Below are 13,534 nucleotides of genomic sequence, written 5' to 3' on the forward strand. Positions count from 1 at the left end.
CGGAAAATAATTTAAAAATAACCAATGTTAAAATAAGTTCTCGAAATTATATAATGAGAATATTTGTGGAGTTTTGATATGTACGAATAGACGAAGGAAGAAGAACTTTTATTGTTTTCTCCCCTCTTCAAGTTGTAGTAGAGAAGAGAATCAATAAATCCCGAAATACATTTTTCTAAATAATAAAGTCTATAAATATCCATCTTTAAAGACTGGTAGCTGATGTATTGAAATTCTTTAAACATATTTATTTGAATAAAGTATAAAATATGGCAACCACGATCAGTTAACTTAATAGGTTCTTGTGATCAGATTACTGTTTTTATTTTATTCAAGTACGGTAATTTTAAATTATATCATTTTTAATGCGCGTACGTTTTAGTGTCAAAAAATTTATTTCCAACACATTCGATTATACTATAATAAGTAAACTGAAAATTAAAATTTAAAAAATAGTTTTTAACCTTTGCTAGTTACAAAAGCACGTCCGAAAAATTTTGAAGCATAGAAAAAATATTTAATTCTATGAATGAAAATGATAGTTTACAGTGGTATAATAATTGGTTGTCTTTCATATGCATTTGGGGCGAAACGGCTCAATTCAAGCTCCGAATGAGGGGTTTTCGACCCCCCCTTTTACAAGCATGAAAGGTGAAGGAACCATACTTCTATATGTGGCCCTGTAAAGAAATTGCTACATCATTTCCGGCCACATGACTCCATGCCCAAAAGGGAACTCAGGATTTTTATGAGTGCGATTTCCGGGTGTCATGGAAGGCTTTGCGGTCAAAAAACTGCGCATGCCCCTTATTTAGCCCTCCGCGCGACTCCCCCTGCCCTCCAACACGGCCCGAACGCCCTGTCTCCTTCTCGCTGGTCGTCTAGTCTGTTGCTTGTAAATACAAATATCATATCAGTTCCAGGATTCGATTCCAGGTCCTCGCTGGCTGCGGTCTACTTCTCTCTGCACGTGGCCACCAGGTAGCTCTGCCAGAACAATATTCGTATTTCAGGCATGCGAGCACGAGAAGGCACTGCGCATGTCGGCCCATTCACGCGGCCCTCCCTTGGCCATAGAGATGCAGCGCGCCCAATAGGGCGCGTGTTGCGAATCACGTGACCGCGGACCCACCCCGAGGTTTCATAAACCGTACGGTCGCCTTCATGCCTTTGCACGCAGTATTTGTTATTGTCATAAAAAACAATGCCGTTTACGTGCGATACAACAGCGTCTCTCGTTTTGGATCTCGCGGAAATATTTCAAAATTTAACATCATACGAATTTCTTCGCTACCTCCCCTCCGAAGAGGCTGCGCATCTTGCAGGGCTCGTGCCACATCTGGACCTAACCGATATCGTGCCGCCGTGCCCTCGTTACGGAGGTAAGCATTGCTTGATTTCCGCTTGTAAAAGAGTGTCGTACGCGGGTAACTGTTTCGAACTTTTCGGTAGAATCTAAATACAGAAACGCGAAACGTAGCGTGAAACTAGGAGAAAGAAACCGCCGATTCTGCGAGCAATTTTCGCGATCGACTGAAATATCACTTTTTGAGATTGCGATTCGCGGACGAGCGGCGTCATGGATCCGTACAGTCATCCGAGTTAAGAAAGCCTTGTTTTGTTTGCAAATGAACTCAACAATTCATTGATATGCTGACCATAGAAGTGATTTATTCCTCGTCATTTTTCTATTTATCGATCGGAGATAGATTATTTGAAAATTTTCCCTCTTCAAATATTCGTCCGCCTGAATAAGTAAAACTTCCTTCGTGTATAAAAATGGTGCTGTTGGAAAAAGCAGAGAACGTTTCTTTTCAAAGCGACGTTTACCAGGCTTACAAAAATGGCGAACATCAAACGTTCCAAATTCTTTTTTAAAAAAACCAAACATCTAAATGAGCACCACCCGATAACATTTTAATTATTCACAACATCCTCCACTTAAACATTGCTCACCAAACATTACGGTATTCAATAACTAGTAATAATAAATACCTAAACATATTAGCGACATAACTCCATAGAAGTTAAGATGCAAGGTGAATAAACGAACGAACAAATTAACAAATTAAATGTCCTTCTCCAAGAAACTTGAGGGCAAGGGTAACAGAGTTGTGCTGGTTGAATTGAGTTTCACACTGCATGACCTTACCACCTGATCTGATGAAAACTTTCACGACACTTCCTAGTTTCCCCATGTTTCTAGCAGAACTATATCCTCGATTTCTAGATGACTCTTTGAATTCGTGGATGGCATACAATTCGGTGATTTCAAGTTCAATAAATAGGCCACGCCTTTTTCTATTCCTTTCAAAATTGATTTAACAAAATCTGCCGATAATTACGTCGTTTACTCATTTTATCTCTATCGGAAGTAATTTTTTTCTTATCGCATTTGACTGATGGTAACGCGGTAAGACGTTTCCCTATGAGGAAATGTGAAGGCGTCAGTGATGATAACTCCTGCGGATCATTACAGATGTACTTTAAAGGTCTCTAATTTGTCGCATCCTCTGTCTCTGTTAGAACAGTGTTAAGATGCCAAAGTCGACGGTGTGAACCATTCTTAAGAATAAGGAAGCAATGAAGACTAAAGGTGTGACAATGTTGACTTCCGGCTTGTTATTGAGGAGATGGAAAAATGTGGATAAATAGGAAGCGATTGGCTTGTGATATCATCTCCGAGAGAATTATTTGTGAGAAAACTAGATCAATCCTCATAGTGACCTTAAAAAATGGAACCTCACCACTTCTCACTAAGTTACAATAAGTGCAATTTTTGTTTTATTATACAGCATTTATCCATTTTATTTATTACTTCATGTTTAAGTTTATTATTTAGAGTGTTTAATTAATTGTGTTATTTTTACCTTAAATTAATTAAATTAAAAATACATTAGTAGTTCTATTGCTATGCTGCAGTTTTATCCTCTAAAACCAGTGTTCGCTAACCTCATAAACTGTGTATTGATTTAGATAGTAAGTAGTCTTGGAGATGTTGGTTCTGTGTTTACTAATTTAAGTAAGTGCGAGCAGTTTTCGTTCTCTGCATTGTTAGCATGCAAAGTAGGTTGATGTGGATGATAAATTTCCGTTTCCATATTGAACAGGTTTCAGACTTATAAAACCATTTTATATAGCAATTCATTCAGTTTCCGTTGTTTTTAGAGCAGTTGTTTTAGGAGCTTTTACAATAGGCCTAGATGTATAAGCTTAATCAAGTTAATATAATGACGATAACCTATAATTAATCCGATTTACCGTAATCGTTTCAAAATATGAACGATAAAGTACTAATGTATATACGGAAACCGTATTTACAAAATTGTTTCCATCTATTTCATCTGATGGCAGGTAGATCTCTGGATAGCTGGAATCTAAGATACCAACGTCAAGATTTACCGATTTTCACGGAATTCTTCTGGTAAGAGATCTAGATTCAAATCCGGATCAGTCCGACTCAAACCATTTTCCATGGACAATTCGATTCCGAATCAATCGCCATATTTGACCTTCGTGCATTCTGTCCTTTGCCTGCCGGCACATTAAGCTGGATATAAGATAGACACGTTTACAATAAATGTCCTGTTCTGAAATTTGGAAATGGCTATTCCATTACGGGCTTAACCAAATCCGCGTTGGGCATGTACATTAAAGTTACTTCTAGAGCCGCAGGACGGAGGGAGTTAAAATAAAGCCGATGAATGTTTCAAATCGGATCTCCATTTAAGCCCATTATTATTGGCTTCACACAACACACCAGAACGCAATGAGCGAGCCGAGTGGAACCGAACCGATACAAAAAAGCAAGGAAATCTTAATGGCAAATTTCACTTTGTACCGAAAAATTATCGTTTATAATTCAAAATTTAAGATTAAATTAGTAAATATATTTTAATTATAATAAATTAATTTTTTCCTGTGTATCAATATAAATACCATTACACAATAAATATAAATACGTTTTTAAAATACATCAATAGATGGCGGTAGTTACATTCGTAACTGTAATACTTATCGATCATTTGATTAAGATTGGCAGTGACTGACACCCGGGAGCTCGTACAGATAATTAAAATTAATTATCATCGATTATTACGTTACTCCTCGTCACCTTTAATGATGTTATTGATTACTCGAAGCAAGTGGAGCGGCACGCAAAGTTAATTGAACGACACCCGACTATGGAATTACTGTATACGAAAATCGCTACGTCATAAACACTAGCGATTTTATCGTGCGCGAGTCCTTCACAGCAAACTTCTGTTTATAAGAATGATCTAGCTCCCTGCTTGTTCTGTCCCATAGAAGTTTAAGTTCGGCATGTTTAGCCTACTAATAGCAACATAAACAGGCTATTTCCTTCAAAAATTGCCCAAAATTTGAAGAAAATATTTAAATTCCTTACAAAAATGTCTATTTTCTAATAATTCTTGCCTAATAAATTATTTTCTTAAACAAATGTTCAAAATAGAAGCTGTGCTCTAATTTCTGAGGCACTTTGAACCATTTGTGCCTTTAACCTTTAAATAATGATGACTTATGAATATTTCTTTGTTCTGAGTAACGAGACGCTAATTGATTGAAAGAAATCGAATTAGAAAAACAAATATTATCATAAGATTATATTAATAATTTTATTTTTTATATAGTATAGATAGTAGCTATAGTATATTCGTAGATACAGCTATATATAGGCCTATACACTATATATAAGATAACAGTACTTAGCTTGTACGAGTGATATTTTAGTGGCTTGTGAGACTAAAATATGCCTAATAAAAGATTACGTTCATTCTAGTTTCCATTCCTACAGCGAATTACTACAGTATATTACATTTCCTGCTATTATAACACGAGAAAGTATTGTAATCGTCTCAAATTTTTACTATCGTGGCTGTTATAATATAATATTGTAATCCTGTAACATTTGACTCTCCGGGTTTTCGTAATCTCGATGTTTTTTGAGTGTTCCTGAACCCAAAATAGTCAAAAAAACTCATAACCTGTTTGTGTTTGCGTGTATTTCGATTAATATCTCGGGATGGGGTAATGATTAAGAAACGAAATTTTGAACGTTAGTTTGTGTATAAGTGGCATTGGTGCCGTTAAATTTTAGTGGTTAAAGGTCAAGAGGGCCATATGTCATATCTCGAGTAGATTCGGACTTAATGAAAAATTTTACTCGTTATTGGCATTTACAGTAGACTATTTTTAGAAACTCATCTGAACCATCAATATTAACCATTTTTGCCTTTTTATAATAACTAATAATAAAGTTATCTTTTAATAACATTTCGCACCACACACAATCTTAACTTTATGCTGATGTGTTTAGTGTTTCTTAAACGCACAGTAAGTACTTTTCGCCGGAAACGTTACGCAACTCGTTGCCGGATTTTTTTCATAGGTAATTGTCACACGACAAGAAGTAAATTGTTTGTAACGACAGTCATAAGTATCGTGCCGATGAATCATCTGGCAGTACATTCATTTCAATTATTTACACAATTCTATATGATCAGAATTTTAGTCTTTCTCTCCTAATTATGTCTCTCAGTCACGTGGCTTTGTGTCAAAGTATTAGCCTAATGCTTCGAAGATCCGGGTTCGAATGTAATTTTTGCCCCGTAATTTATTATGGGTAGTATCGCGTCCCCATGCTACTGTCCGTGATAAATTATGGGTGGTATAGTCGGGCCCATGGATGTAATGGATGTAATTGTTGCCGGTCTTAGATATAATGTGCCTCGCATCATCAAGTAAACCTTCAAGAAGATTCAAATTGCCAAATGCGTGATAATATTTGAATATTATATTGATTAGTGCACAAGTTATGGAATTATATAAATAAATTTTGACATAAATGTATTTTTATTATATTAATTCTAAACATGTTGCAATATGCAAGTTCAGGTATGTTGTAGATATAAATATACTAAATTATTGTAATTTATCAACATATTGTAACATATTTTTAGGCATTTTGTCGTGTAATAAAATTATAAATAAAAAGTATAAATATAAAATTTTATTGATATTTAAACTGTAATTATAGGCCTATATCGTTGTTTACGCTTTGATATCTAATCGCATCTGATATCAAGAGAAATTATGATTTATATGATATGAAATCCAAAGAAAGACTGATTACTATACCAAATAATTGTCTCTTATCAAGATATTAAATTTTCTTTAGAAAATTTAATATCTTGATAAGAGACAATTATTTGATTTCAGATTTTTAGTAAATAAAATTGCAGATGTTTTGACTTTTTTGGGTTCAGGAGGTCTTCAGACGTGGAGATTTTCAAAACATCTCAGACGGTCAAATTACTTTTCCGTGTTACATACATAACTAGCCGGAAAGTAAATTGTAATAAGTTGTCAAATCACAGCTGTGATTTGACAACTTGCCGAGCTATTGGCCAATAAAATTCATAAGTTCATGTGTATGTACTATATCTTCTTTGGATATAAACATTCATATTATATAAATTTCACTGTAAAGTTTGTATCGTATATAGACATTTTCATCGCTGATGTGACCAATTAATCGGTGGCTTGACCATTTTTCTTTCTAAGTAGGCTTACATAGATAAAAATGGCGAATAGGAGAAAGATTTTGTTCCTAGTAGAAAAAAAATAAATAGAAATAAGAAAAACAAATGCGAAAGAATTTAGCATTTAATTGAGTACATATCTGAAAAGCAAGCATAGGATTTTCAAAAGCTTCAATGAACAGAATGACACAACAGAAAAGTGAGCGTAAGTATCCAGATGCTGAAATTATCTGTACAGTGAAGAGAAAAGAATATTCTTTTCGATGGAAAACTTAGAGGGCACCAGAACAATGTGGACAATATTTGGGACATACTAAAGCAAGTAGGAAATGGCAGGATTAATTTAAGAGGAGGCATAGAATAGTTTTCAATAAAATCTGTGGTGAAGTGCAGAAACGCTAAAATAGGTTACATACTGTTACTAATGTTTATTTTATTAAATGTAAGGAGTAAAAAATGGTTTTAACATATAAATTCTAAAGTTTCTCGTTACACTTTTACATTTTTCTTATCTAAATTGCATTTAAAATATGCTTGCTCCAGTTTAACAACTGTTAATTTATGGTGTGACTAAACAACTAAACTGAAATATCTAGGTTGTTGCTGATAATATATAGTCTAGTCTTTTTATATTCTATGTTTAAATATTTTGACTCATTTAGTCTCATTTTTACATTTTTAGGACTTATTTAACCGATTAGGATGTAAAAGCGAGATTTACCCATCCCGATTTAACGTCCGAGACGGTTTTTAAAATACCGTCGTAAGACGAGCCGTCGTAATTCCCTTATGTTCGTGATATAAATTCAGCTTACGTTCCCGGAAATATAGTTTTAATTACGTAACACCAAAAATAGACGGACAATAAAAATACCGTACTTAATATAGTCACTATAGAAAATTTCTAACAGTCGTAAAATCGGGGTTTTAAAGAGAAAAGTCATAAAGCGGGGATTCACTATATACTCTTTTCTTTCTCGTTTTTATGATATAAAACTAATGCCACGATTCTGTATTATAGTCTGCATTATTTATAACATTATATAGTGTTATAGTATTATAAATAATAACACTGTATACAATAATTCCTATGTAAAATATTAACAATTTGAAGATTAATATAAAAATATTCAATGGCGCGAAACGTCTTCCTGTTTATGAATTTTAATAATTTTTAATATGTATGAAATACGAGGAATATTTTGGCATTAGGCGAACTACTTATATACATTTGCTTCATCATTCTTCCGACATTATTTCTACTGTAATTCCTGTTTCCAAACACACGGGAAAAGGCGATAAGACGTTATCAATTCACTCGTAGCACATACAGTACAGTACAGTACGTCAATAAGACTGTGAATTTCATCTTTATCTATCAATATCGTATTTCATTGTTCGTTTCCATTGAAATTATTACTGGTATAATGAGAAAAATAATGTAAAATTTGCCAAATTTAAATGAATGAACAATTAGGCTACGTCTCGATATAGCGCGGTCCTAAATGGCCCTTGTAAACTTATCGAATTACGTGATTATTTTCAACTCTAAACCTCAACTTGTGTATAGATCTGTACATTTTTCTTTTTGTTTACAGTACTTCGGTTTAGTGCCTCACTCGATTTAATACCAGTTTCGCAGACAAACGAGTCGTGGCGTTAAATCGAGGTTTGATTGAGTTTGTTTTTCACATAATTTAGGCTACTGTTTCTATTCGTACGTTTGGTTTATTTTTAAAATAAATTTACACAATTTCAACAGATAAATTTCTGCTTAAAATTTAAATAAACATGTACACGAATGCGATCGTAACTCTATAAATAGAGTCCGAGTTCGATTCTAGATCAAAGACTATTTCTAGGGCAGAAAAGTGGAATTCTTTTATCATTGACCTATTTTTCGATTTTTGGATTTTTATATAAAGTTGCATTTACCTTCAGGATGATCGGTCGTAATTCAATACATCAATAGAAAGTGAAGACCATATGATCAATGTTAAAATAATACCTAGAATTGGGTACAGATGGTAACGCGATCGATAACGTCATAGCACAAAACGTCACACAGTAAAGAATAAACAACACAAAGTAAAAAATACTTTACTCACTATAGGCTACATTACACACTAAACAACACAAGACACTATAGTATATCATGCATTAAACTATACAAACTACATCACACAATCAACTGAATAAAGATGGAAAAAAGCCAAGTGTTTAATTAATAACACAATCTTGTGTTCAACAGTCACTACATCACACAAATTACATCATGCAACTATATAAACTACACAGACACAGACTAAATAACACAAGTTATCAACATCATGCATAAATTAAACTATTAATACAACACAAGCTGTATTATACACTAAACTAACTATATACACTAAACATAAATTACATCATGCATTAAATTATACTACAAGTTACAGCATTGCATTTTAAACCACACAACTGAACAACACAAGTTACTTTACACATTAAACTATAAACAAACTGTTCGTGTTCGATAAATATCTCAAAAATCATATAATATATTTATGCATATACAATCGAACCTCGATATAGCACTCTCCTATATAGCGCCAATTAATAAGCGGATCTTTCACATAAGTTTTAAATAGAAGGCCCTTCGGTTCCCTTGTGTATAGACTTCGTTATTACACATAAATCTTATTGCTTGAAGCATTTAAGTTTAATTCGATTTAATGACAAGTGATAGCGCTATATCCAGGGTTGAATGTGAGGATAATTACTATTATTACTATAATTGTATATCATTGATAATGTAATAATAATAGATTGTTTCTATAATAGCATTAATATTTTGTTATAGTAATAATATACCTGCTTTATATTGTTTATACAGAAATGATGTTTTTTTTATTTTTAATTCAATTTGTCCGTCTATGTGTCTATTCACAAGATCTCTTTCAAACTTACTATATTAGAACACAAAACTGTGATATAAAAATAGCTAAAGTGATTAAAAATGTCTTTGATACTCGAAATTACAGTAAATTTTCGATAAAGCGACCACTCGGTATAGCGAAATTTCAGAATACCGGACTCTTGATGTAGAAATTGATTCGATAATAGAATAGATAATAAATATAAATAGAAGTTATAGTGAATCTTCGATATAATGAATTCATTATATCGAGGGTAAACTATAACTTATTAGCTAAAGATAGAATATGATTAATGATTCGTTTGTTTCGATTTTCTTTAAATAAATATGAAATTATTTAATTCGCTATATCGAAAATTAATTCGTGTACAGCTGTAATATAAAAGGTCATTGTTAATTAGAGCGCAACAAATAAGGAAATTAATTGTTAATTGTATTGCGGCTACAAGAAAAATTGGCGTTTTATTGGGGGGGGGAATCTATCGATTCTTCCTTAAGTGATTCATCAAAAATAAATTTTTAAAAAAAAGCATAAAAATAACGTAAACGTAATGCTTCATTTAAGTATGTTAATTAACTGTTTTTTAATTAATAAATAAATTAATTGTTTTAAATTTTTAAAATAAATTTAACCGATTACAGTGTTGTTATATGCAACTGTACGATACAAGTAATAAGATATAGCCAAACCTCTATATAGTATCTCCCCAAATAACGCTACCCTCGTACCAATGTTATACTTGTTGAACGAATCTTTTTCATAAGTATCAGATAATGTGTGAATTATTAAGGATCTGTTCGATTGGTTAGGATAGTGTAACCTGCATTTACGTCATCACTTCAGTTTTAAAATGNGAAAACATAGTCTCCATAGATTATCTTACCCGCATTATATACTATATTGAACAATAAGAAGGCCCTCTTACCAGCATTATACATTGAACAATGCGTAAGCCATCTTAATCGCAGGCAGCAAACATGGCATCTTGCTGAAACTTTCAGCATCTCCCCCACATTGCATCTCTCCAACATTGTTACATGGCATAAAATAGTATCTCCCCAAATAACGCTACCCTCGTACCAATGTTATACTTGTTGAACGAATCTTTTTCATAAGTATCAGATAATGTGTGAATTATTAAGGATCTGTTCGATTGGTTAGGATAGTGTAACCTGCATTTACGTCATCACTTCAGTTTTAAAATGATGAAAAAGTCTAAGTAATGACGTCAAATTTTCGTAAAAGAGTGTAGTATTCAATCCATAAAACAAGCGAATTTTTGTATTGTAAACAATATTTTTATCGACTAAAATCACGTGACTTTCAAACTCGAAATTGAGTATAAACTCGTGACTGCACGTAATTTCTATTGTTTAAAGTGTATCGATGGAATAATTTCTTCTAATAATGATGTTAAAGCGAGGATAACGCTAAATTAATTTAAATTAATTTTGAATTTTATTGATAATTCAAATATAAAAGAATTAAATTAATGAATTTCAACAAATTTCGTCTGATATTCGATACTTCTATGTTGTAACATCACCACACTACTGTAGCTGTCTCTGTTAGAACAGTGTTAAGATGCCAAAGTCGACGGTGTGAACCATTCTTAAGAATAAGGAAGCAATGAAGACTAAAGGTGTGACAATGTTGACTTCCGGCTTGTTATTGAGGAGATGGAAAAATGTGGATAAATAGGAAGCGATTGGCTTGTGANATAATTCAAATATAAAAGAATTAAATTAATGAATTTCAACAAATTTCGTCTGATATTCGATACTTCTATGTTGTAACATCACCACACTACTGTAGTGGTGCTGCAGCATAGGACCATTACTGCATCTTCACAATACTCCTAAAGTGGATACTACTATACTGATGCTGCAACATAGGAGCGCTGAAGCGACGATTTAATTACTGTAACAGTATTACTGCTGTTACAGTACTTACATTATAGCTTAATTACTGCTGTCTAATTAATTAAATGATGATTATAGGACATTCCTTCAATGCTTAAGACGTGTAAGATGATACATCAAACACATAATTTTAGACAACTGAAGATGTTATTCATCATTTCAAGATCTAATCTCCACTTTTTTTTTCTAACTGTTCGTAGTCATTGTTTAATGTCAAAGTAGATTATGTTACGAGAATCCGATGAGTAATAAGTTACACATCTGATGTTGAGTGAGTTAAGTATCTGATACTTAATTATCGGGATGTAAAACTACTTTACCATGCAATTTTTAATGAAGCCGTTCCTATTTTACTGTTATTTTTGCTATTATTTCTCATCGAAAATAAACATTTAAAATCCAGCAACGAGTTATGTAACTTTCCCGGAAAAAAAACTTCAAATTATGTGTGGCGCCATCTGTTAATATAAAAAGTTAATTTTTTGGATTGTATTTTTCTCCACGATAAATTTAATGTAAATGTCGATTAAAATCTGATTTTATAAATTATATAATTTATGACATATTTTACAATTAACGTGTGATTTTACGTTAACAAATCAGCAAAGTCTGAGTGTTAGAGGTGATTCAATTGTATAAAATAAATAAATTTACTTAATATTTCTGAAGATAAATTTACGAATCTTCTCTAATATAACGTTAATATGGACACGATAGTTCTGAAATTTTAATTGTTTATAATCTAAAAGTACCTTAAATCGCGTCGCGTATATAATTTCCTCAACATCTAACGTCATTCAATGTAAAGCTATATAATAATGTAGTTCGCGATCTACCGATTGAGAAATCGTGATCCGAAAATTGAACTTTCTTTGTTATTTCTTGTAGAGAATAATTAAGTTTGCGTTTATTCGTTTCCCGTAACGAATATTCATCCGAGTCTTCCCATCCGAAAACCGCATCTTTCGTGAATATCGTGACCATAAATAATTTATTATAACTCGATAAATTGTGTAATTTTCAACGTCATTTGCATATATTATAATGAGAAATGTCATTGTGTTTCATACCGGATGAAGGAATTTTGCAGAACATTGAACTTTGCAGTTTACGCAGAAATTTCTTAAGTCTTCGACATAATTAAGATGCATATTTTCATTTAGAATTTAGTAAAAAATAATCACTAAAATATTCAGAACTTCATATTGACATTAATAGTATTTGTACATAAACTTGCATATCGTGTTGTTGAAGTCTAGATATTGTAGAATGTTTTATTTCATCCCCTTTCATTATACAAGCAAGAAACTAAATAAAATTCTATATGCCAAACAATGGAGAAATTATATATATAACTTACGTGATTTACAAATCAGTAGATAAAATTAAATTGTCTAATAGTTTTTTATGAGGTTAAGACACAATTGCAAAATGGCTTCGTTAAAAATACTATGAAGAAAACATAGTCTCCATAGATTATCTTACCCGCATTATATACTATATTGAACAATAAGAAGGCCCTCTTACCAGCATTATACATTGAACAATGCGTAGGCCATCTTATTCGCAGTATACCGTGTATAGTGCGTAAGCCATCTTGCCTGCGTTATATATTGAACAATACGAGAGCCATGTTAGCCTCTGGCAGCAAACATGGCATCTTGCTCAAACTTTCAGCATCTCCCCCACATTGCATCTCTCCAACATTGTTACATGGCATAAAGGTCATCGTATCCGTATTACGTCTTTAAAAATATTTAGGCCACTACGACAAGGCCATTTTGCTCTTATTTAATTACTATTAAAGAAGATATCTCTGCAGTAATAAAATAATTTTAACACTATAATTACTACGTAGATAATTAAAATAGTTAGGTAACAATTTTAAAAGGTGTGTAATAAAAGTAATCATTCATATTAAATATTTGTTCTATGCAAATACATTTAATGGAAGACAGGAGAAATCGAAAACGCTAGGAAATCCGAAGAGACGATATTTATTTTCCATTAAAAATGTTCCAAAATTCTTTACCTCTAGATAAAAATTAAATATTTACATAAACAATTAAGTAATTCCACAAATTAATTCATCTCGGATCTGTGTTACGTTCATCAAAATTCATTAGACAGA

The sequence above is a fragment of the Centruroides sculpturatus genome, unplaced genomic scaffold, assembly GCF_000671375.1.
Source record: "Centruroides sculpturatus isolate CEXI.00-Female unplaced genomic scaffold, Cexi_2.0 scaffold739, whole genome shotgun sequence".
NCBI lineage: Eukaryota > Metazoa > Arthropoda > Arachnida > Scorpiones > Buthidae > Centruroides > Centruroides sculpturatus.